At 40.6% G+C, this 25,923-nt stretch overlaps 1 protein-coding gene across 6 annotated transcripts in view; it reads right to left on the reverse strand.

Moving 5' to 3' along the window:
- Window positions 1-25,923, reverse strand: part of DDAH1 (dimethylarginine dimethylaminohydrolase 1) — a 242,638-nt gene that overhangs the window by 215,108 nt on the left and 1,607 nt on the right. For 3 of the 6 annotated variants that reach the window (XM_053214374.1, XM_053214370.1, XM_053214373.1), the window contains exons 1-2: window positions 25,502-25,749; window positions 25,219-25,377 (exon numbers count right to left, since the gene is read on the reverse strand). The exons of 1 other annotated variant lie outside the window; for it this stretch is intronic. The gene's annotated coding sequence lies outside the window, so the exon portion shown is untranslated. Of the gene's footprint in view, window positions 1-23,385; window positions 23,533-25,218; window positions 25,378-25,501; window positions 25,750-25,923 lie in introns of those variants that run through there. 2 more of the 6 variants (XM_053214375.1, XM_053214371.1) reach the window with 1 other exon arrangement.

Genomic DNA, 25,923 nt, shown 5'->3' on the forward strand with positions numbered 1-25,923 from the left:
CAAAGGATATTTTTGAAGTCATAATTCTGATTGAGAATGTGTTTTAAGCTAGGCTTTTACAAAAGTCAGATTTTGTGATGGTTTTCAAATAGCTGGAAATTGTATTAGCCAAATATCATGTTTTCATTAAATCCAAACAAATGACATAATTTTCAGGATAACTATATTTCCCTCACACAAATATTAGGAATCCCAGTCTCCTGGAGAAATCTCAACTTTCCTCTTTCTCTCTCTCTCTCTCTCTCTCTTTTTTTTGAATTAAGTCAGAGATTTGTTAACTGCAAGTAAAATGGTAAACAAAAGGGCCTTTCACTCATGGATTCGGGCTAAAAAAGCCTTGAATCAAAACAAAATGGAGATATTGGCTTTAGGAGCAGACAGAATCGATTGTTTTCGGGTCAGTTTTGGTTTGGGGAGCCTAATGAAGACTGATCTCTCAACAAAGGCTGGGATTAGTGTATTGCCATTCATCATCAATCACTAACTGGCCAGTGCATTGACAGTTAGTAGCCCAAACTGCCTGTCTTGAGTCAAGATACTTTGTTTTCACATGCATTTTTCAATATTCTTGACTAATGGCATACATGTTAGTCTATTAACAGACAAATATATGTTGATTAACATGTACATTACTATTTAAATATTTAAGAGGGATGGCTAAATCACTTTTAAAATGTGGTATTATGGGGCACCTGGGTGGCTCACTTGGTTAAGTGTCAGACATCAGTGGGTTTGAGCCCCACAAGAGGCTCCATGCTGTGTGGAGCCTGCCAGGGATCCTATCTCTTTCTCTTTCTCTGTCCCTCCCCTGTCGTGCTCTCTCTCTCTCCCTCTTTTCTTTAAATAAATAAAAACCTAAGAAATTTTTTATATGATAAAATGTGGTATTATGCTCAATTATGCTGTCATTTGAAGCTAAATTTTAAAAATCAAGCAGTGCATTTTCCAGTGGTTTATCTGCCTCATTGTACCCTGAATTCCTTGAGGGCAGCCTCTGGGTATGATTCATCTCTGAATGCATCTTGGTGCCTGGCACAGTGCCTTGCACACTAGAGTGAAGTAAATAGTTTTGAAATGAATAAAAAGAAGCCTCTTTGAATAGGGAAGGGTGGATTCCACCTGAATGCACAGACTGATTCTTTGGCAAAGAATTTAAAAGGTTTAAAAGGAACATTTGTACTTGTAGTTTGCAAACACCTCCACACATATACTGTCTCTAAACCAAGTGCCAATAAGCTCATTTCACTGTTGAGTAAATTGGCCTTTAGAAAGATTATGGGACTGGGCACTTGGGTGGCTCAGTCGGTTAAGCGGCCGACTTCGGCTCAGGTCATGATCTTGCGGTCTGTGAGTTCGAGCCCCATGTCGGGCTCTGTGCTGACAGCTCAGAGCCTGGAGCCTGTTTCAGATTCTGTGTCTCCCTCTCTCTGACCCTCCCCTGTTCATGCTCTGTCTCTCCCTGTCTCAAAAATAAATAAACATTAAAAAAAAATTTAAAAAAAAAAAAGAAAGATTATGGGACTTATCCCAAATTTTCTGATTCTTACCGCCACAAATACAATCATCTGTCAAATTTCATTCAAAGAGCTCCATGTCTTTAACCTGTCTTAACCTACCCACCTCATTATTGTCAAAGCTATATTTATAAGGGGAGGGCATCGGACAGCACATCTAAAATTTCAATTTCTTCACTTGCAGCCAGATACGCCCATGCCTCATTCTCACAGAACACGAACAGTGGCTGATGAAATCTGATGTGGTCGAACTTACTTACCCAAACTTTTTTTTTTTTTTACAATTTTTTTAATGTTTATTTATTTTTGAGAGAGAGAGAAACAGAGTGAGAGTGGGGGAGGGGCAAAGACAGAGGGAGACACAGAATCTGAACCAGGCTTCAGGCTCTGAGCTGTTAGCACAGAGCCCAACACGGGGCTTGAACCCACGAACTGTGAGATCATGACCTGAGCTGAAGTCAGACGCTTGATCAACTGGGTCACCCAGGTGCCCCTCTACTTACCCAATTTGCAGTGCATGCACATAAAATCTGGTGCTTGGCTTTGCAAACAATTAATCATCAGGTATAGTGTAGGGAGGTGATAAAAAATTGAAGTTAACTTGTAAAACCCAAAGATCTGGTCCAGGAGAAAGCTAAAATTAAGTCTTGATCAGAATGCTTCGACTTTCCTTGCAATATAAGGAATATGTAATGTAAAATTCTCCAAAATGTTAGTTATTTTGACACGTTTTAAAGTATTATTTAAATACACTTTCCATCATGATTTAAAGGCAGTCAGCTCCCAGGAGAGAAAAATACACTCCTCATCCTCCCGCCCCCTCAGTTCCACAAGTGAGGTGTGAGTGGCAGGTGGAGCAGAAGGCACTAGCGGGCTGGGGGGTGTTGCCTCTTCCTTCTGTGAATCAAGGCCAAAAAAAGTTCCTCACTGCTGCTGGTTCTTTGATCTCTCGATTCCTATTTTTAGAACACTTCTGTCCAATATCCTCTGCCCCAGTGCCATGACCTTTCATGACACACTTCTCCTTGTGGTTATTTTTGGGATCATATTCCTTTCCCCAAGTATTATTCCAGCTAGAATTAATGTATGAGGTAGATCAGTACAAGTCCTTGCTTGAAAAAGTACCCAAAGCACATGTTCCCACAGAAGGGTGCGAGCGCTGGTGTACAAAAGACAGATACATCATCCATATTTTTAGCCATCAAAGCATTCTAGAAGGACTGCTTAATGGAGTAGATACTACAACCTCATAAGACAGTATTATCTAGGTGCAGAACCTGAGCACGTGGATTTAGAAAATGTGTCCAGCACAGTTAACAGGTTATAAGTGTGTGTGTGTGTGTGTGTGTGTGTGTGTGTGTGTGTGTGTGGTTAAGGGGTAGAGAAAAAGGAGACAATCATAAAGCAAATACAGGATTTATCTCCACAGGTTTCTTTTTCAGACTTTACTTCTCCCTTAATCTACAAACCATATATCGTATATAAGAGTCAGTGCCCACAGTGAGTGAGGGAAAGGCAGAGATCAAGCAGGCTTTCCCTGTTTGGTATCCTTCAGAAAAACATTTCTACACAGAATTTTTAAAAGAAGAACAAAATTTGCCCCGCCAGAAATAAGAATAACACATAGATCCAGGAGAAAAAGCCCTCCTCAGTGAAGGCAGTAATTTTTGTGTTCATCACTATACCTCCTATATCAAATATAGTGTTAAATGGCTACATCAATAAGCTAATTTGATATATAAGAGCTAATCTTTTTTGAGCACTTAGTGTGTGCTTGTCACAGCTCTGTGACAAGCACTGTTCTTCAAGATCTACATAAATTAAATCACTGAATGCTACAATAAACCTATGAGTATGTGCTTGTATTGTCCCCAGTTGAGAGATGAAGATACCAAAGTATAAAGAGCCTAGATGTCTTGTCCCACATCAAATAACTGCTCTTAAGTGAGAGGGCCAGAATTCACCACCAGGCACTTTGGGGTCTAGAAATTATGCCTGGAGAGTAAAGAAATGGGTTTTCTGCCTCTGCTACATCCATGAGGAGCTTGAAGAGCTAAATTTACTCAGTATCATGGGCTGAATTGTACCCCCTCAAAATTCATATGTTGATGTCCTAACCACTACGCATAAGATGACGATATCTAGAAATATAAAGCGGTAATTGAAGAGGTAATTAATTTAATATGAGGTCATTAGGGTGAGCCCTAATCCAATATGTCTGGGGTCCTCATGAGAAGAAACTTGGACAGAGGCACGTACAAAGGAAAGACCATATGAAGACTCAGGGAGAAGATGGCCATCTGCAATCCACACTAAGATGTCTCAGAAGAAACAAACCCTGGGAGTACATTGATCTTAGACTTTAGCCTCCAGAATTGTAAGAGAATAAATTTCTATAGTTTAAACCAAGTAATCTGTGACCTTTTGTTATGGCAGTCCTAGGAAACTAATACACTCAGTGCTAAAGTGTAAAATGGGAGACAAGGAAAATGCATTTGGTCCACATCAGTCAAAACAAATAAAACCAACCCAAAACAGGGAGTTGACCAGTCACATAACTTTTATAAATTCACATTTAGGTGGGAGATACTTTCAGGACAGCCCTTTTTAAAAAAAAAAAAAATTTTTTTTAACATTTATCTATTTTTGAGAGGGAGAAAGACACAGCATGAGTAGAGGAAGGGCAGAGAGAGAGGGAGAAACAGAATCCAAAGCAAGCTCCAGGCTCTGAGCTGTTAGCACAGAGCCCATGCAGGGCTCAAACTCACAAACCATGAGATCATGACCTGAGCTGAAGCTGGACCCCTTACTAGCTGAGCCACCCATGTACCCTAGGACAGTCCTTTTGATGGCCCAGACAGCTCCATTCTTAGAAGATTCCTGATGAATACAGAGACTGAAAGATGTGACTCCAGTTATAGATTGTGGTGGGTATATAGTTTCTATGTGTATAGACTTTCTTGCTGTCAAGTATTTCCATGTTTGGAGTAACCCATTTACCAGATACCTCATGTTTTAAAGTAGTTTTTAGTATCAAGGTAATACTAAAAAAATGAGGATATAAAAATCTCTCATAATCCTATTATCCACAGATAAATGCTATAAACAAATAATATAAATGATCTTTATTTAATAGTGAGATTTCAATGTATGTAAATTTTTTTTATCCTGCTTTTGTTCAATTACCAGTTTTAAGAGCTCTTCCTCCAAGTCATTAGTTTTCAAAAAACATGATTCTAATGACTGCATGATATTACTTCCAAGAGATTATACTATAATTTACTAAACATAATACTCAATACTGTCAATGATATTGTGAGGCAGGCATTCTCCTAAACTACTGGTGAAAGTATAAAATGTTATGACCTGCAAAGCAGTTTGACATTATATATCAATATTATTAGAATAATTCACACCCATTGATCCAATAAAGAAAAGTAAAAGAAATGCACTTATGTGTAAACCATTACCTTCCCAGTGAAGCCATCCTGACCAATTCCTTTTGATTTGCCTCTCTGACTTTTGATTTTGATTAATAGAGAGACCTCAGTGACATTCTAGATCATTCAGTATAGACACTAGTAGAGTCACATCTTAGTAGAAGGCTACTCTATACCTGCTTTAGAAAAGTATAAGGTCTTGGGGAGCCTGGATGGCTCAGTCGGTTAAACGTCCGATTTCTGCTCAGGTCATGGTCTCACGGTCTGTGAGTTCAAGCCCCGTAATGGGCTCTGTGCTGACAGAGCTGACGTTAAAAAAAGAAAAGTATAAGGTCTTAAATGGGTCAAACTTATCTGCATGTAATTTAACTACTTGCCAAAACAAAGCCTCACTATTCAAAGAAAGACAACAAATACAGAAACTGAACAATATAACATCTATAACACTCAGACATACCAAGAAGGGGAAAGTGTAATTCAGAATAAAGAGAAAAAATAATCATTAGAAACAGACTTTCTAAAAAGGACAGAGGAGTGGCTGTGTGACTCAGATGGTTGGGCATCCAACTCTTGATTTTGGCTCAGGTCATGATCTCACAGTTCATGAGATTGGGTCCCAAGCTGGGTTCCATGCTGACAGCATGGAGCCTGCTTGGGATTCTCCTCCCTCTCTCTCTCTCTCCCCTCCCCCACATGCACGTGCATACTCTTTCTCTCTCTCTCTCTCTCTCTCTCTCTTTCTCAAAAATAAATAAATAAACTAAAAAAAGATGACAGAGATAATGATCCTAGGCAGATAACATTAAAATAATTACTATAGGGGCACCTAGATGGGTCAGTCAGTTGAGTGTCCGACTTCTGCTCAGGCCATGATCTTGCAGTCCCTGAGTTTTAGCACCATGTCAGGCTTTGTGCTGTCAACTCAGCCTGAGCTGCTTCAGATTCTGTGTCTCCCTCTCTCTCTACCCCTTCCCCACTCACACTTTGTCTCTCTCTCTCTCCCTCTCTATCAAAAATAAACATTAAAAAAATTTAAAACAACTACTACAGCGATATACAATTATTTAAAAGAAAACATACATATAATGAGAGTTGAAGATATTTTTTAAATAATTAATAGAACTCTGGGAATAAAGAATATAGTGCCTGAAATAAAAATTTCACTGATGAGGTTAACAATAAGACACTGAAGAAGAAAAAAATTAGTGAATTTGAGGGTTTAGCAATTTAGAATACATTCAAAATTAAGCACAGAAAGAAAAAAAGACTAAAAAAAGAAAAAAATGAACAGAACCTCCATGATTTTTGGAATAATAGCGAGCAGTCTATTAGCTGTAAAACTGAAGTCTCAGGAGAGGAGTAGGAAAAAAGAAAAACATGTGAAGTCCTGATAGTGAGAAATTTCCCAAATTTGACCAAACCTAAAAACCCATAGACCCAAGAAATTTAATGAATCTCAAGCAGCTAAAAACAACAAAAAATAAACAGCACCAAGGTACATGATTACCAAACTGTTGAAAACCAATGATAAAGAGAAAATATGAAAACAGCCAGAGTGAAAGACTGATGACCTAGGGGGAAGGGTGCCTGGGTGGCCCAGTTGGTTGAGCATCTGAGTCTTACTTTTGGGTCAGGTCATGATCTCACGGTTCGTGAGACTGAGCCCCACATCAGGCTCTGCACCATCAGTGCAGAGGACTGTGTCTTGGGATTGTGTCTCTCCTTTTCTCTGCCCTCCCCTTTTTGTGCACACTGTCTCTTTCTCTCTCTCTCTCAAAAATAAACATTAAAAAAAAAAAGACTGATTACCTAGGGAGCAACAAAAATAAGAATTACAGCTGACTTCTTTTCAGAAACACACAAGCCAAAAGCCAATGGAATAAGATCTTTAAAGCGTTAAAGAGGGAGGGGGAAGCCTGTTAACTTATAATTCCAAATCTGGCAAAAATAGTTTTCAAAAATGAAGGCAAAATAAAAACTGTTTTAGATAAACATGAGCAGAAATAAATTATCATCAACATACCTGAGCTATAAAATTATGTTTAAGGAAGTTTCTCCAGCAAAAGGAAAATCATATCAAATGGAAATCTGGATCTACACAAAGGAATAATGAGTATTGGAAATGATAAATACATGAGTAAATATGAAATACTTTTATTCTAATTTTAAAATTTCTTTAAAAGATAGTGGATTGAAGCAAAAAGAATTACAAGGCATTGTGGAGCTTAAAACATATATAGACATAAAACATATAATTCAATAGCACAAAGATCAGAGAGGGAAATGGAAATATACTGTTGTAAGGTTTTTACATTATGCATGAAGCTGTGTAACATTATTTGAAGAAAGACTGTGATAAGTTTAACAATGTATATTGCAAACCCTAGAGCAAGCAATTAAAAAAAAATGAATAGCACTAGAATGACTTTTACTTTAGAACTATACAGAAAAGGTTAAAAAGAATGTCTTTTTTAAAAAACCTATTTGTTTTTTATTTATTTTAAAGAGAGAGAGAGCACAAGTGGGGAGAGGAGAGGAGGGGCAGAGGAAGAGAGAGAGAGAATCCCAAGCAGATTCCATGCTCAGTGCAGAGCCCCATGTGGGGCTTGATCCCATGACATGAAACCATGACCTGAGCCAAAATCAAGAGTTGGATGCTCAACCGACTGAGCCACCTGGGTGCCCCAAGTCTTTGTTTAAAAAAAAATTTTTTTTTTTGAGAGAGAGAGAGAGAGAGAGAGAGAGAGTGCACGTGCACATGCATGAGGAGAGGAACAGAGGGAGAGAGAGAATCTTTAGCAGCTCTGTGCCTAGTGCAGAGCCCTTGGAGGACTGGATCATGAGATCATGACCTGAGCTGAAATCAAAAGTAGGACGCTTAACTGACTAAGCCACCCACGTGCTCCTAAGAAGAGTAAGTCTTAACTCCCTTGGAGAAACAAAAAATCAATTCTGACTTTTAGAAAATTGTTTATAAAAAGTCTGTCAAACTACTATCCATGGAATACTTAATTTGCTTCTCAGTATCAGTTTATAAACCTTTTCTCTATTGTTTTTGTATCTTTCAGTGGAAATTTTTAAAAAATGAGCATCTTGAGTATAAAAACACATTAAAAAATACATTCTTTGTACAACAAAATTTGTATTATGCTATTCTGTATTAGATATTCTTTTACTTTTCCTCACACAACTTTAACAAAAAGATAAATGGGACTCTATTTCAAGGACCATATCATAGTGGTTTGGTTTATACATAGACTCTAGTGCTTGACTGCCTGGGTTCTAATCTCAGCTTTACCAATTACTAGACATGAGACCGTGAGCATATTACTTAAGTGTTTTGTATTTCAGTTTCCTGTAATGTAGGGGAAATGATGCCTATCTTATAGAGTTGTTATAAAGAACAAATGACTTTAATACATTGAAAGCATTTAGAAAAATACCAGGAGTGGGCCACATGGGTGATTCAGTCAGTTAAGTGTCTGACTCTTGATTTTGGCTCGGGTCAGAATCTGTCTTGAAATGGAGCCTGTGTAGGACTCTTCACTGGGCATGGAGCTGGCTTAAGACTCTTGCCCTCCCTCGCCCTCTGCCTCTCCCCCGTTTGCTTATGTGCAAGTGCAGGTGCATGAGTACAACTGCACTCTCTCTCCCTCTCTCTCTTAAAAAAAAAAAGAAAAGAAAGAAAATAAGAAAAAGAAAAATACCAGGAAGGTATTAAGTATTGTAAGAGTGCTATCTATTATTATTCATGAAAATTTGTAAAATGCAGATAAAGAACTAATATTCAAAGAGATAATAAATACAGGAGATGTTGTAAAGAAAACTACTTGAGAACCAGGAGAGCAAGTTTTAGTTCTACCTTATCATTATTTATGTGGCCATAGACATGATGCTAAACTTCTTTGGGCCTTATTCATTCACTTGTTTGGTCCTTCCTTTCTTATTTCCTGTTGTCTTGAACAAATATTTACTGAAAACCTAGTACATTACACTGTGTTAAGTACCAAGGTATTTGTTCTCTCAAGGTTCTTATGGGGGAGAAAGTCACATAGACAATTAAAATAGTATAACATATTAAGCATGATGATGGAGATCTCAGAATTCCCTTCCACTTCAGAAAACCTATGGATCCATGGGCACATGGATTAAACACTGATTATTACCCTAAGGAAAGTCCATTTACAGTGTAGACCTTTATAAGTCCTGTTCTAATTTTGATCATGGTTCTGTCATTGATGATATTAGCTCATGGAATTAAACTTTATTAGAGACTGGATGAGTATGTGAGTGATTCCTTTCTGGATTTCCTTTAAAAAGAAGTTGTAAATGGAATCAAGGGTCAGCCTATTTGACAGCATTTCTTCTAATCCCTCCAGATAATGAAAACTTAATTGACTACACATTTTAATCCTCAAGCAAGAAGCTACTTTTAAGATAACATCACAGCAGTGACTTCCTACAATTTCCAGTTTGAACCCTTTTCATCTCTAATAATCACTTTGATTCAGGGTGAAACAGAAGGCCAAAAAATATATAATGACTTTCTTTCTTTTTTTTTTTAAAGCCAATATTAGAAGTTTTAAAGCAATAATTTCATTGTATTAAATCATATTTAAGAAAAGATAAATATGGAGTTGATTTAGAAACTATCATAAATACTTGAGGACATCCAAAAATAAACTAACAATGCAGAGTATTTTAACAGTTTTCCACAAAGATCAATCATCTTTGTTTTATCTAAAATATGCTTTAATCAAAATAAGAACAGGGTGGGGGGGTGCCTGGGTGGCTCAGTCAGTTAAGCATCCAACTTCGCCTCAGGTCATGGTCTCACGGTTTGTGAGTTCCAGCCGAGCCCCGTGTCCGGCTCTGTGCTGACAGATAAGAGCCTGGAGCCTGCTTGGAATTCTGTGTCTCCCTCTCTCTCTCTGCCCCTCCCCTACTTGTGCTCTGTCTCTTTCTGTCTCTCAAATATAAATAAATGTTAAAAAATTAAAAAAAAACTTAATAAAATTTAAAATATCATTTTAAAAAATGAAGAAGGGGGCACCTGGCTGGCTTAGTTGGTACGGCACGCAATTCTTGATCTTTGGGTTGTGAGTTCAAGCCCCACATTGGGCATACAGCTTACTTTAAAAAAAAAAAAAGATATTGGGGCACCTGGGTAGATCAGTCAGTTAAGCATCCAACTTCAGCTCAGGTCATGATCTCATGGTTCATGATTTCCAGCCCCATGATGGGCTCTGTGCTGACAGCTCAGAGCCTGGAACCTGCTTCGGATTCTGTGTCTCCCTCTCTTCCCTGCACCCCCTCCTCCCGCTCTGCTCATGCTTATGCTCTGTCTCTCAGTCTGTCTCTGTCTCAAACATTAAAAAAAATATATATGTATATATATATACATATATATGTATATATACATGTAAATATATATGTATATATACATATATATGTATATATACATGTAAATATATATGTATATATATAAATATATAAATATAAATATATATAATTTAGTGATATATATAAACATATATATGTATATATATATTTATATATATCATTAAATTATATATATTTATATATATGTATATATTATATATATACATGTATACATATATGTATATATATACATATATATATACATGTATATATATATGTATATATATGTATATATTATATATATACATATATGTGTATATATCATTAAAAATATATATATGTGTATACACACACACACATACACATATATGTATATGTATATATATATATATAAATGAAGAAGAAGAAATGTTTCTGTTATGGATTGAATTGTGTCCCCCCAAAGGATATGTTAAAACGCTAGCTCCTGGTACCTGTGAATGTGACCTTATTTGATGTGGGGTGATTACAGAGTGCTATGGACTGAATTCTTGAATGTTTATGTCCCCCATCCCCACAAATTCATGTTGAAGCCTAGATTGCCAATCTGGGTGATATTGGGAAACGGGGGCCAATGGGAGGGAACTAAGCCATAAAGGTGGAGACCTCATGAATGGGATCAGTGCCCTTATAAGAAGAGATGAGAGATGAATACCTTCCTGCTCTCTTTGCTGGGAGGATACAGTGAAGACAGTTATCTGCAAACCAGGAATGGTGCTCTCACCAGACACTGGGTCTCTTGGGACCTTCAACTTGGAATTCCTAGCCTCCAGAACTGTGATTAATAAATGTTTTTTTTTAAGCTACCCTGTCTATGATATTCTATTGCAGCACCCTGAACTAAGACACAGATGTAATCAAGTTAAAATGAGATTATACTGGATTAGGGTGGACCCTAATGCAATGACTGGTACCTTTATAAGAAGAGGAAATTTGGACACAGACATAGGCACATCGGGGAGAAGCCATGTGAAGATGAAAGCAGAGATTGGGGTTATGCATCTAAAGCTGAGGAACAGTGAGGATTGCAGCCAACCACCAAAAGCTAGAAGAGGCAAGGAAGAGTCTTTGGAAGGAGCATGGCACTGCTGACCCCTTGGTTTTGGACTTCAAGCCTACAGAACTGTGAGAGAATAAATTTATATTGTTTTAAGTCAGCTAGTTTATGATACTCTGTTACAGCAGCCCTAGGGAACCAATAAAGTTTCTTCAGCAAAATTCCAGTTGCAGAACTTCCATTTTGTGCTAAAATGGAGAAACAATGGCCATATTTATTTTACTACCTGCAACAAATAATAAAACTAGACAAAATGTATGATGAAACAACATTTTGTAGACATTGGACATCAAACAGTACAGTCTAGTGATTGTTTAGAGTGGGAAAATAAGAGATGCGACCTATAATCAACCCAGCTAACTGCCTAAAAAGAATATCCAGACTGGCAGGGGAACCCAGTCAGAGTCCAGCAGTCTCCCTGAGTTGATCAGACAGAGGTAGGTGTGTAGGGAAGCCAAAGTGTCTAGAGAATATAGTGCAGAGCACTGGACAGGGAAGAGCTGCTCAGAGAAAGCCTCAGAGATCTGAAAAGCACAGCCTTGGTGTCATCAACCAAGTACTGAATGGTGCATTCAGGTGAGGAAACTATTCCAAGGCTGGGGAAAGAACTGCCTAAAAGGAGTGGAAGGAACAATTCTTGGAACAAACATAGAACTGGGAATAGTTTCTGTTTTTACCAGCTAGAGTGAAAAACTTCTTGTCAGGGGACATTAGTTGAAGTACACAGAAAGGGTTAGCTTCAGTGGTGGAGACAAATTCAGCCTAGCCTAAATGCATCTCTCATCCCTAACAAAGCTTAAAAATAAGACTTGAAAGGATCCAATTGTTTCCAAGTAATCTATGGTCTAGAACAAAATCTGAGAATATTTTTAGGAATATAAATATATTTAGCATCCAAGAGGATAAAATTCACAATGCCTGACATCCAATCAAAAATTGTCAGGCTTTCAAATAAGCAGGAAAATAGGATCTATGTTGAAGAGAAAAATAATTCAGTAGAAACAGACCCAGGAATGACACATAATGATAGAATTCATAGAGAAGAACATTAAAAGAGTTATAACTACATCCCATATATTCAACAAGGTCAGGTCACAAAAAGGTTAACTATGCTCTGTAGCTACATGGAAGATATTTTAAAAGACCCAAATCAAGCTTCTAGAATTGAAAATAGAATGTCTCAGATGAAAAATACAATAGATGTAAAAATAATACAAAAATGTGATTAACAGATTATATGTCTTTCAGGAAACATTAATAAACTTGACATATAGCATTAAAAAATATCTAGAATGAAACACACAGAGGAATAAAAGACTAAAATAAAATAGACTTCCACTGAGTTGGTAAAAAATTCAAGTGATGTAATATGGAGTCTCCTAAATGCAGAGGGGGAGTGTGGTGACACCAAAAAAATATTTGAGGAAATAATGGCTGAAAAATTTTTCCAACTTTAATGAAAATTATAAATGCACAGATCCAAGAAATCCAAGCACAAGAAACATAAGAAAACTACACAAGGCACCTTACAAATTGCTTAAAACTAGTGATAAACAGAAAATTCGTAAAAGCAGCCACAGCAATGATACATTACATAGAGAAGAATAAAGATAAGAATGTCAGAAGACTTCTCATCAGAAACAACACAAGCCACAGCAGTGAGATATCTTTTAATGAAAGAAAAGACTGCCAACATAGAAGTCCAATATCCAGTACAAATAACTTTCAAACATGAAGGTAAAATACACAAATGAGTACATGAAACAACTGGTAAAAACTGAGTAAGGTCAGTAGTCTAGTTAACAGTACTGTATTCATGTGAATTTCCCGGTTTTATTGTACTCCAGTTATAAGCTGCCACCATTGGAGAAAGCTCAGTAAAAAGTTCATGGGACTCACTCTAGTACTATTTTTACAATTTCCTGGAGTCGACATTATTTCAAAATAAAAAAGCTAAGAAAATGAAAATTCAACAACTTCTTTTTTAGATACTCAAAAGCTGAGAGACTTGATCACCAGCACACCTGCACAAGAAACATTAAAAGAAGTGCTCAGGCAGAACTGCTGCAATGTCATAAGGTACTTACGCTGTATGCGAAACAGTATCAAATCACTTGAAGGTAGACTGTGATAAATTTAAAACATATACTGTGATCCCAAAAGCAACCACTGAAATAAAACAACGAAAAGTTATAGCCCATAAGCCAATGACAGGAGTAAAGTAGAATTATCTGAAAAAAATTTAGTCTGAAAAAGGAAGAAAAAGTTGAAAATAAAGACAAAGAATAGATGGGACACGTAGAGAAGAGCAAGATGACAGATCAATCCCAACTGTATTAATAATCACATTAAGTGTGAATGGTCTAAACACCTCAATTAAAAGACAGAGACCTCAGGGGCACCTGGTGGCACAGTCAGTTAAGTGTCTGACTTTGGCTCAGGTCATGATCTCATAGTTCATGGGTTGGAGCCCCGCATTGGGCTCTGTGCTGACAGCTCTGAGCCTGGAGCCTGCTTCAGATTCCGTGTCTCCCTCTCTCTCTGCCCCTCCCCTGCTAGCGCGCGCTCTCTCTCTCTCTCTCTCTCAAAAATGAAATAAACATTAAAAAAATAATAAAAGATACCTGCTACATTGGATAAACAAGCAAAACAAGAAACCCACTTTAAATGTAAAGACACACATGGATTAAAAGTAAGAGATGAAAAAATATAGCATGCTAACAACTAATGAAAAAAGGCTGGAGTTGGGAGTAGATTTCAGAGCAAAGAATATTATTAGGGATAAAGAGAATGTATTAGTGTTCTCCAGAGAGACCAAACCAAGAGGAGATATACATATAAATAGGTACAGATAGAAGATGTAATAATTGTAATATACATTACATAAATATGTATAAAAAAGAAGTGTATATAAAATATATAATAAAGTATATTATAAGAAATTGGCTCATAGGAGTATGGAGGCTGACAAGTCCCAAGATCTGCAGTTGGCAAGCTGGAGCCCCAGGAGAGCTGATGGTGGAGTTCTGCTCCTAAGGCCAGCAGGCTCAAGAGCCAGGGAGAACAGATGTTTCAGTTCAAGTCCAAAGACAGGAAAAAAAAAAAAAAAAAAAAAAGATATTCCCAGCTTAAAGGCACTCAGGTAGGAGGAATTTCTTCTTACTCAGGCTTTGGTCCTATTTAGACCTTCAAGGGATTGGATGAACCCCACGCACACTGGGGAGAACAATCTGCTTTACTCCGTCTACCAATTCAAATGTCACTCATATCCAAAAACACCTTCACAGACACCCAGAATAATGTTTGACCAAATATCTGGGAACTCCATGGCTTAATCAAGTTGATACATAAAATTAACTATCACAGAAGGTCATTTCATAATTAGAGAGGGGTCAATTTATCAAGAGCATTTAGCAAACCTTAATGTTTATGCACCTAATAACAGATGTGTAAAATACATCAAACAAAAACTGACAGAAAATCCGTAAGTGCAGTTGGTGATTTCAAAACTCTTCTTTTAATTACCCAAAGAGTAGGTAGACAAAAATCAGTGTGAATATAGAACACTTGCACATCACTATCACACCACATAACCTAATTGACATTTATGGAACACTCTGTCTACAGCAGCATAGGTATTCTTTTCAAGATAGACTATATTCTGGGCCAAAAACTAGTCTCAAAATATTTAAGAACATTCAAGTCATACATAGTTTATTTTCTGACTACAATTAAACTAAACTCAAAATAAGTAACAGAATATTACTTGAAAAATATCCAAACAGTTGGGTAACACTTTTAAATAACCCAGAAGTCAAAAAGAAATCAAAAAGGAAATTAGAAAGTCCTTTGAACTGAATCAAAATAACAGCACAACATATCAAAATTTGTGGGATGCAGCTGAAGCGGGATTAGAGAGAAATCTAGAGTGCTAAATGCTTACAATAGAAAGAAAAAAAAAATCTTTAGATCAGTGACCTCAGCCTCCACATTAAGAAACTTGACAAATAAGAGAAAACTAAAGCCAAAGAAAACAGAAGAAAGGAAATAATGCCAGATGGCAAGTCACAAACAATAGTGGAATCAAATTAAACAGTTTTCTAAAATGTCACCAAATGTAATAGAATCCTGGAGTACAGTCCTCTTACCCAATATGCCCTCCCTTCTTGTCCACTCCCATTGTGGTCAACTGCCTAGGAAAAAGGCTTCAAAGAACTAGCCTTATGTTTCAAACTATGTAACGGAAATCTTTAGATTCACCATGCACCATTTCAGCCAAGGCCAAGAATTAATTTACATAGCCACTTGTTATCATTAGAACACCAGAAGACACAAGTTTACGCAAAAGGCTATAAACACCTGGACAGCTTACCAACCAAAAGTGGAAAGGTATTCAAGACAAAAATATCCAACCCTTTGTTAAGGAGAGAGTGTTAGAGGACTCCCAAGGCTTATGCTGATACTATATCATAAGCATAGTCAATTAAGTTCAAGCAGAGAAAAATATAGTTTGTTCTTCCAAGTTTGCAGAGGAAGCACTGGGAATTCCAAGAGCAACACCGTCCAGTGCAATAAGAAAACCTCATCCCTAGTATGGGTCCATGTTCAGACAGAGATCCAGAAGAGATTGTACCCATTGTACCTTCAAGAAAAGACTTACTACATAGTATTTACACACACATTATTTAGGTATGCCCTCACAGCTCTAGCCTGTATTGTCCTCAAAGTCAGGAACCACGCTTTTATATCCCCAAAACCTACCACAGTGCAATCGATCATTAATGATTTAATAAATGTCCATTTATTTATTTATTTGATTATTTATTTATTTAGAGCACAAGCAGGGGAGAGGGAGAGAATCCCAAGCAGGCTCCACACTCAACACAGAGCCCGACTTGGGGCTGGATTCCACGACCCTGGGATCATGATCCTAGCTGAAATCAAGAGTCAGAGGCTCAACCGACTGCACCACCCAACTGCCCCAATAAATGTCCTTTAAAAGGCAAGCACAAACAAAAAAGTTATAACCCAGTGTGATAGCCTAGAGACTTAGAAAACAAAACAAGGCTTCAGATCCAAGTTGAAACCAAAGAACAGAGGCTTATTATCTCTTTTCTGAGTCCAATTAGATTTTAAAAACATTTAAAAAATGGATTTGTTTCCAGCCTTCAGTGAGAGTTTGGGTGGGACTGGGTTTTATCTGACCCAGTCTGCCCATCCTCTTCCCACAGTGCTCTGGAAGAAAGCAGAGAGCGATGACTCACCAGTTGGCACAATTCTTAGTTCCTATGTACTGACACCAAATTGTGTTCCAAAAGAGAGGCGTTTACAAAGGATTAAAACCTGGATGCCCGGGCCCTGGAATGTGGTTCACGTTATAAGCTTTCCAGCGTGGTGCTAAATTAACTGCACTTGGTTCCAGATGGTTAATGACTCATAAGTGGAGAGGTGACTTCAAGTGGAAATTGTCTCAATTCTTATTTATGCCACTTCAGAAGTCTTCCCTGAGTTTGCCCCCATTCCCATCTCATCCCTACCTCCCTCTGTGGCCCGTGCTTTCAGGGTTGAAGCCCTTGCAAACACACAGCCCAGCTGTGAAAGTAGGTCCTTTCTGGTCACCTTTCCTGGACTGAGAGTAAAGCATTTCTCTATTCAAAATAGCAGAAAGATGACCTAGAAGGTGGTGAAAGCCCAGAGGAAAGAAAGGTGAATGAAATCCAGATTAATTGTGGTAACAGGAAAAGAAAATGAATCCATGGGAATGTCATAATTCACTAAGATTTTCTCATTTCAACTCTCCCATCCTTACCTTCCCCAACACAGGAGCACGTGAATGTGTGTGCGCAAATATGCCTCAGTGTATTGGCCCAGGACCTTCTTCATATAGTCATCTAGCTTCCTTCTGAGTTTCCACTCTCTTTGTATTTGTTCTTTCTGTTACCTTTTATTGTTACCATCTTGCCTTTACGGAGCCTGTATTGCACTGTATTGCAGCCTTTGCCATGGCACTTCTCTTCTGTCTTTAAAAAAATTTTTTTAATGTTTCTTTTTAAGAGAGCAAGACAGAGCGTGAGCCCGGGAGGGGCAGAGAGAGAGACACACATAGAACACGAAGCAGGCTCCAGGCTCTGAGCTGTCAGCACAGAGCTTTTAGCGGGGCTCAAACTCCCAAACCACGAGATCATGACCTGAGCTGAAGTCAGACACTTAACCCACTGAGCCATGCAGGTGACCTCCCTCTGTCTCTCAAAGACAGAATCCCTAAATCATACTTCCATCATTATTTCTCATTAAACTCCACACACATCCTTTGGAACTTGTCATCTGTCCCCAGATAGGAGAAATCACATAACTCTAAATCATTCTACACAGTGCTAAGCAGGGAAGCAAATGTAAGTGAAGGTTAATGTCACCATGCTTGCTCTCTGATTTTAACGATGTGGTGTTAATGTCGACAAGATGGTAATGATCTCGTTCACTTTAGTCTGTACCTCCTTTTAGAGGCTAGACTCACCAGTGGCTCAAAGACTTCAACATCAATAAGCATGAAAGTGCTAAGAGAAAGGGAAAGGCTGGCTCTATGAAGGGGAGGTAGTAATAATATAAGAAAACAGAGAAGGAGCAAACACTCATACAGGGAACGGAAATTCAGGGAGTCAGGACAGTGCAGCAGAAATGTAGAAACGGTACAGGTTTTGGAGTCACACAGGACTGGGTCAGAATGCTTGTTTGGTCACATTCTAACTGTCTGATCTTGGGCAAGTTGCTTAACTTCTCTGAACGCCCACTTACTAAGCTTAGAAAGATGTTAAAATGTTCACCTTAGAGGATTTTCTTGAACATTAAGTGAGATAACCTTTAAGGCAGTTGGCTCCTGTCAGGTGTCCTGTAAATTTAAGTTCCCTTCCCTCCCCTCTCAGAAAAAAAGATCCATAGTGATAAGAATATCTAACAGCACCCAAAGGGTTGCTCTTGTTTGTAATCAATGCATTTTAAGAGGCTCATCTTCAGGTTCCCACTTTTAGGTGTTTGCTAATGTCTCACGAAGATGTGCATGTTTTCTGTAATTGCCAGCTTCAAAGGGAATGTGGATGTTAGTGCCTGTGCATAACTGTGCCTGATCCCTCCCAGCCATGAAAATTTACAGACTGAACAAGTCCTCACATCTTTAAAGGGTGGGATTCTAAATTAGACATCCCTTGTTTGTATCCCCAAAGGAGTTTGGGTGCACTGTACCTAGAGCACCAATCACTGTATTGTATTACTTTTTTTAATGTTTATTATTTTTGAGAGAGGGAGAGAGAGAGAGAGAGAGAGAGAGAGAGAGCACATGAGCAAGGGAGGGGTAGAGAGAGACAGGGGACAGAATCTGAAGCAGGCTCCAGGCTCTGAGCTGTCAGCACACAGACTGATGCAGGGCTCGAACTCACAGACTGTGAGATCATGACCTGAGCTGAAGTCGGACATGTAACCCACTGAGCCATCCAGAGGCCCCAATCAATGTATTGTATTATTTGCATAAACATCCACATCTCTCCCAGGCTGTGAGAGCCATGATGACAAAGTCTAGATATTCTTCTTCTTTGTATCGCCACCTAGCACAAAGTCTGGCATGCATACCGTATTTATAGGATTGACCTGAACTATCAATCTTCTGGATCTGCAGTCTTTCGGTATATAGTCTACACCTTCTAATTCCCCAGTGGCCTTTCCCAGAGTCTCAGAAATTCAAGCACTGAACACATATTATCTTTGTCCATTAAGAATTGACTGTTTAGGTGATCAAAGGTACAAACTCCCAGTTATAAAATAAATAAATCCTGGAGATATCATGTACAGCATGGTAACTATAGTTAACACTACCGTGTTGTATATTTCAAAGTTGCTAAGAGAGATCTTACAAGCTCACCTCACAAGAAAGAAAACTGTAACTATATGTGTTGGTGGGTGTTACCTATACATATATGTTGTGGTGATCATTTCCCAATATATACAAATATTGAATCTTTATGTTGTACACCTGAAACTAATATAAAGCCATACGTCAATTGTATCTCAAATTTAAAAGAATGAAAAAAAAAAAAAGAAGCTACAAAAAAGATTGTTGAAAAACAGTGGGGTTTCTTGTTGTTTTGTCTTGTTTTTGTTTTTTGAGAGCTAAAGCCTACTCAAAGGAAAGGGGGTTCAAGATTTTTTGTTAAATGCCTAGGACTAGCCTCAAACTGCTCTTTGCTTTTTACTTATTGTCATAATGTTGGGCACCCCACCCCACCCTCACATCCAAGGCTGAGAGACACTTTGTGCAAGTCTCAGAGATACAGGGTGTTCGCAGTGGGTGCCTGGAGGGCTCTGGGCTTAGTAACTGTTGGAGGGTGACCAATGGTTGTGAGCGGGAGCAGGTCTGTCTGCCTCCAGTAACAAAACTGATGGTGATGACTAAGTTACAGTAGACATATCTCTCAATCTCTGAGTTCCTCCTTTGTCCTGACACATCTCTTTTTCTTCAGAGGAAATAGGAGCAAGCTTAGGCAAGGGGCTCTGTGTGGAGGGAACCCTCTTTTATTGTTTAACTCATTCATCACCAGACTCTCATGAAGAAACTGGGGCCCACAATTACTGAAAACCAAATAAACCCAAGACACACTTAGAAATACATTTAAAGGGGTGCCTGGGTGGCTCAGTCGGTTGAGCGACTGACTTCGGCTCAGGTCATGATCTCACAGTTTGTGAGTTTGAGCCCCACGTCGGGCTCTGTGCTGACAGCTCAGAGCCTGGAGCCTGCTTCGGATTCTGTGTCTCCCTCTCTCTGCCCCTCCCCCACTCATGCTCTGTCTCTGTCTCAGAAATAAATAAACATTAAAAAAAAAAAAAAGAAAAGAAATACATTTAAGTAACAACCACAGTCAGTTGTTAATGGGAAGTCAAGAAGTTGAGGGCAAGTTTCTACACTTTTAGGTGGGTTTCACAGAAGGCAAACCCCATGTTCTCCCTCAAAAGAAAAGCCTTTAGAAACAGACACTCTGCTCTCCCTCGATAGCTCTGTGCCCTTGCACCAGTTACTGACTGTAGCTAAGCCTCAGTTTTCTCATCATTTAAACGGACCTAAGATGGAATACTATAGCCAACAAGGTTATAAACATTAGATAAAAATCACTAACTCAGCTATATGTATCAACTCCCTAGTCTTTGGCAGGTAAAACCCAGACCCCATAGGTATAACTATCCCCATGGCTCCTGTATGCTGAGGCCAAGTGTCAGCTGGCATTACTCCTCAGGCATGGTGTTTTGTATCTGGCTGGTCCCTGGACCACTTGAGTGCACGATTCCTGAGCTGGGGCAATCCCATTATTTTTTATAGGAGAGGAAACCAAGGCAAAAAGCCCCTCAGCTCACTATTGCCTGTAGGCAAATTTGCAATTCCATGATAGGCAAAGCCTGGGCGCTTTCTTAAATGGTCACTGGGGCTCCAGTGCAAGCCAGAAAACTGGGCTGCATGGGTTTTTTTTAAATCACTTCGTCTATATACCACTTATCAAATGTTTTTACAGCTTGAGTTCATCTAGTTCAAAGAATGCAGAATATTCTCTAGAGAATAAAACTAGCTCATTCTATGCTAATTGTAGTAAAAGTGAAGGTAATGATGGGGCTTAGCAGTAGCAGTAATTGGAATTTATTAGGCACTTACTATGTGCCAAGCATGCTGCTGAGCATTAAACATGTCTTACGTCTTATTTCACATAATCAGCCCCACAGCCAGAATGCTCCTTTTCATTTAATCTTCGGACCTGCAAAAAGTTGGCAAGAATAAATTGCTTCAATTTCTCTGTAGGATCTATCTGTGTGCTCAAGTACTGTGCCCAAATCAAACCTTTTCTAAATTCTGAATGTGGTATGTGCGGTTTTAAGTGGGTAATTAGGAGACAGGTTATCTCTGGAAATAAAACACAAGAGGAGAAGGTTAATTCTTAATCACCTAAATCTGGAGCCATTTGATAGTGATTTATAATACATATCATATTGCTCAATCATGTTTAGAAGATGGGTTGCAGGGTGGAGTGGGAGAGGTGCCTTCTAGTCCGTTCCAACAAAATGTTTCTGTTACAGAACAAAATAAGTTCTGTAAGGTAAGGGGGTTAGAAATGCCTGGCTTCCTGTGGACAGACGCCAGGTGGAAGAAATAAACAGATATAGTTCCCATTGGATACAGATGCCCTACAAAAAAAAAAAAAAAGTGTTTCCTATTATGCTGCCAAGGCAATGCCAGCAGCTTACAACATAAATTCAGGGGGAGAAGAAAGGGAGACCCAGTAGTGTTTGGGAGTAAAGTAGAAAATAAGAAAAAGACACATTCCAATTTTGTTGATAAAGTGTAAACTCCTACAACTGAGTTAAGTGGCACCCTTATTTTTTAAGTAAATGAAAGTCCAGTCAATCTAACAATTAATGGAGCCCAGGGTGCTGTTATCTGATGTTTTTTTGAATGGCTGGGGGTAACAGAATGCTGGAGCAGGACAGGCTCTAGGGTCATTCATCTTAGAGATCACAACTGGCAGGGCCCAGACATTGCCTTCCTTGATTTGCCTAGGATTAACTTAGACGGAGTTTTAACTTAGATTAACTGTTTTAATTAATTGCCAACATATAAAAAATTAAAGGACTTTACAGAAAAATCCAGATCCCTGGTATCCTTTAAAAAATGAGAAAATGGGCAAACACTGGACCTACATTTTCACCTATCAACTTCTCAGCACCCCCAAGGTTGGTCCCCACTATCACCATGGTTCCTCGATGCTGAGGCCAAGTATCAGCTACCACAAATCCCTGAAACATCATTTTTTACCTGGCTGATCCCTGTGAGCACTTTAGTGCACATACCCTGAGCCAGGGCAACCCCATTATTTTATAGATGATGAAACCAAGGCAAAGCCTCACATGGCTCCTGACGGCCAGAGTCCCAGTGTTATAACAGGTAAGGCCATTTGTAGAAGGTCCCAGCAGACCTGCTGCCAGTTCCCCAAAGGAATCCTGTAGTCCAGACACACTAGGTGTACCATCGTCATGCATGGTCAAGACCCTGTTCCCTCTGTCTCAAATGTCCTTCAGATTCTTGCTCATCTTGTGCTCGCTTCGGCAGCACTTATACAGATTCTTGCTCATCCTTTCAGACTCCAAGTATTTCCACCCTCACTCCCCATGCAGAGACGTGTCCACACACTACTTTGTACCTACTTCAGCAACAGACTGCAGAATCCTCCAGGGGAACATCAATGTTAAAGTGTTCTTTTTGCTGTCACTAATTCCTACCACAGTGCCATGACACATCATGAGCTCTGAATAAATCCAGGGTTCAATGGGAATAAACAATTTGTCCTCAGATATATAGATAAATATACTCATGATGTATAATGCAAAAAACAGGTTCATAGCATATTCAGCCCATAAGGAACACTCAGACTGATGAACAATCAAGTAAGTGACCTTGAAAACTTTATCTCTGTGACAAATGCAATTTCTACTAGCTAAAGCCTTGTTCCAGGTGTTGAGACTCCTTGATCAATATGGCTTGTGAGATATCAGAACCCCAAAGGTCCTAGATGTCTTTCCCACCAGCCTGCCAAGGTGCTTAAAAGCGTACTACATGAACGTATGTGCATTAAGGCTTTTCCCATTAAAATGCAACCCCCCTTCCCCTCTCCTCCTCAGAGGTTACCATAGCTTCAGTTAATTCATCAACTATTTTTCTATCCGATGCATTTATCCTGGAATATCTGGGTGAGTTGTGATAGAGTTAAATAAAGGTAAAGTTCTAGGAAAGGGGACAGGCCTGAATGCCTGAAGGAAGTGATGGGGAACAGGCAGTATGCACAATGTTCAAGTACAAGGCTTGTTGGAACCAAGACGCCTGGGTCCAATTCTGCTACCTCCCAGGTGAGTGTCTTGGTGAGTCACTTACCTTCTGTGCCTCCATTTCTTTAGAGAGAAAATGGTGTTAACAAGAAGATCTGCTTCAATGGGGCACTGGTGAGTTAAATGAGTCAACATACAGGAGTCATTCAAAACGGTGCCTGACTTAGAGTGGTACTGTTTGCTTCTGTCATTACTAGGAGAGAATGGCAAGAGATTTAGCTCTGAAAGGGGTTGCTCCCGTTCTACCACCTACTGGTTTCCTTTCCCAATTTATACTGATGAAGGGTACAAGGTCTAGAAAGGATGGACAGCTTACCGAAGGCTGCAGGCTAGTGGACAGCAGAGCCAGGACTTCCCCTCCAGGGATCCGCCCCCCCCCAACCACCCCCCCCCACCCCCCCCCCGCCTAGGAATTTACTGAAGAGGAAGAGAGGAATGGGCTGTGGAAGACCCAAAGAAACCGAGAGGCGAGCTCTAGCTACTCTCCTTTCTAGAGATAATAGGACCCAGGCCTTTGGGACTTCTCTCCAGAGTCGATTCCACGTCTCTGCTCTCGGGTGGGCTCGAAGCCTGAGCAAACGCCACCCTCTGACACACACGCCCACACCCCCGCGCCTGGGCGTACCCTCTAAGTCTGGCACAACGCAGCAACTCGCTGCCCCGCTGGGAGGAAGAGTCAACAGTGGGGTGGACGGGAAAAGTGACATAATCCGGCCGCGGCGCCCTTTGCGCCAGCCTCCCACGCAGCGCGGGCTCGGCCTCGGCCCTCGCGGGGGTGCGGGCTGGGGCTGGGCCTGAGCCGCGGCGGTCTCCCGCGCGCGCTCGATCCTGCGCCCGCCGCGCCTGAGGCCCCGCGGCCGGAGGCCCAGGCACTCAGCAGCAGCGCGGCGGCCGCGCCGCCGCCGCCCCCCGGAGCTGGATGACGGAGTCCTGAAAGACTTTCACCAAATATGGGCCGGGGCTGGAAACGTCCTGCGGCGGCGCGCGCCGGAAACCTCGAGTCCTGCCCACCGCAGCGACTCAGGGCGCGCGGGCCGGGCAGCCGGCAGGGGGCGGCGGGCAGCGAGCGGCCTGGTGCGCGGACCGCCCCAGCCCGGGTCCCCCAGCCGCGTGGACCCCGCACCCGGTCTCCGCAGCGGTCCCCCGGGGCAGCCGAGGCCCTCCCCGCGCGCCAGTCGTCCAGTTCCCGCGGTCAGCCGCATTACCTGTGGCGCTCCCTGCCATCACTCCCCAGGGTGGGGGTGGGGGAACGCGGCGGGGTGGAAGGGATGGCTCGGCGGCGCCACCTTAAAGCCGGCCTTTCGTCGTCACCACAAATTGTCCTGTTCATTCAAGTGGCTGTAACAGGTGTAAGTTGTGAGCCTGGGTGTGCGGGCGAGAGCACCTGACTACGAGGGCACACGCACGCACATGCACTCCTAACCGTCCAAGGCTGTGGTTCTCAGGACCACCAGCCGCAGCATCACCTGCGTACTTGTTAGAAATGTAGCTAATAAGAAATTCTGGGATAGGGCCCAGCAATCAGTCTTTTAATCAGTCCACCAGGTGATTCTGAGACACGCCAAAGTTTGAGAACCACTGGTCTAGGGCTAGGAAACCGGAGTCGTCAGTTTTAGGGTGATTCTTATTCTCAGTTGCCGCCAGACAGTGAGCCCTTCTTTTGGTGACCTAAAATTCCCTGGCAGCAGCGAGTGAGAGATGTCCCCATCACTCAGCTCAAACCTGGGAGCTGCTGAAGACAACAAGCAGCTCCTTCTCTGTGCCTTGCAGCACAAGGAAACAAGGCGGCCCGTTATTCCATCATGGGGCGCGCATGCAGGGAGGGAGTGAGGAAAAAGAGCAAAAGAAGCATGCAGAATTAGCATCCGAAGACACTTACCCATAAACATTTGCACATTTTCCTCTAATCTGTCAACGTGAACTGATCTGCAGCCCTGAGCGAAGAAGGCGAGAAGGCGACGGGACGTCTGGGGTTTCTGGACCGTCCTGAAGCCAGACGTGAGGAGCTGCTGTTCCTCTGGTCCGATGCCGTCGTTTACTAGCAGGCGCACCAGGACGCAGTATATGGAAAGGCTGTGCACATAGGTTGCTCCAGTCTCTCCCTCTCCCCCACCTCCTGGCCCGGTTTGCTCCAGCTCCCCCCCCCCCCCACCCCAACATACTCGCAGCTTTAAATGGGCGGCTGATGGTAAGGTTCTCTAAGTTTCTCCTCCAGGGCAAACTCATCCTCCAAGATTCCCCAACTGAAGCCCAGACACAAACCCACACACCCTTGTTAGAAAACTTTAATCTGATTTTTAAAGGAATCTCTGGAATGGCCTGTGTTTCAAAGCTGTGCGGCGGACTGAATCTCTTTGCATATCTCCCGTCCCCCTCAATAAAGGAGCAAGCAAGGTATATACACTGGCCAGTTGGATCATCCATTGTAATTTTATTTTAAATCATGATAGACAGATTGCGTGAAAAACAAGGAATTCCAAAGAATTTCCTGCTCTGGGAACAGAAGTTAAGTCTATATTTAACAACATTTGAAGCTGTCAAGAATGCTTTGTGGTTGGATAACAGAGGCAGAAAAATGTTAAAA

Source organism: Acinonyx jubatus, chromosome C1 (assembly GCF_027475565.1).
Source record: "Acinonyx jubatus isolate Ajub_Pintada_27869175 chromosome C1, VMU_Ajub_asm_v1.0, whole genome shotgun sequence".
Classification (NCBI taxonomy): Eukaryota; Metazoa; Chordata; class Mammalia; order Carnivora; family Felidae; genus Acinonyx; species Acinonyx jubatus.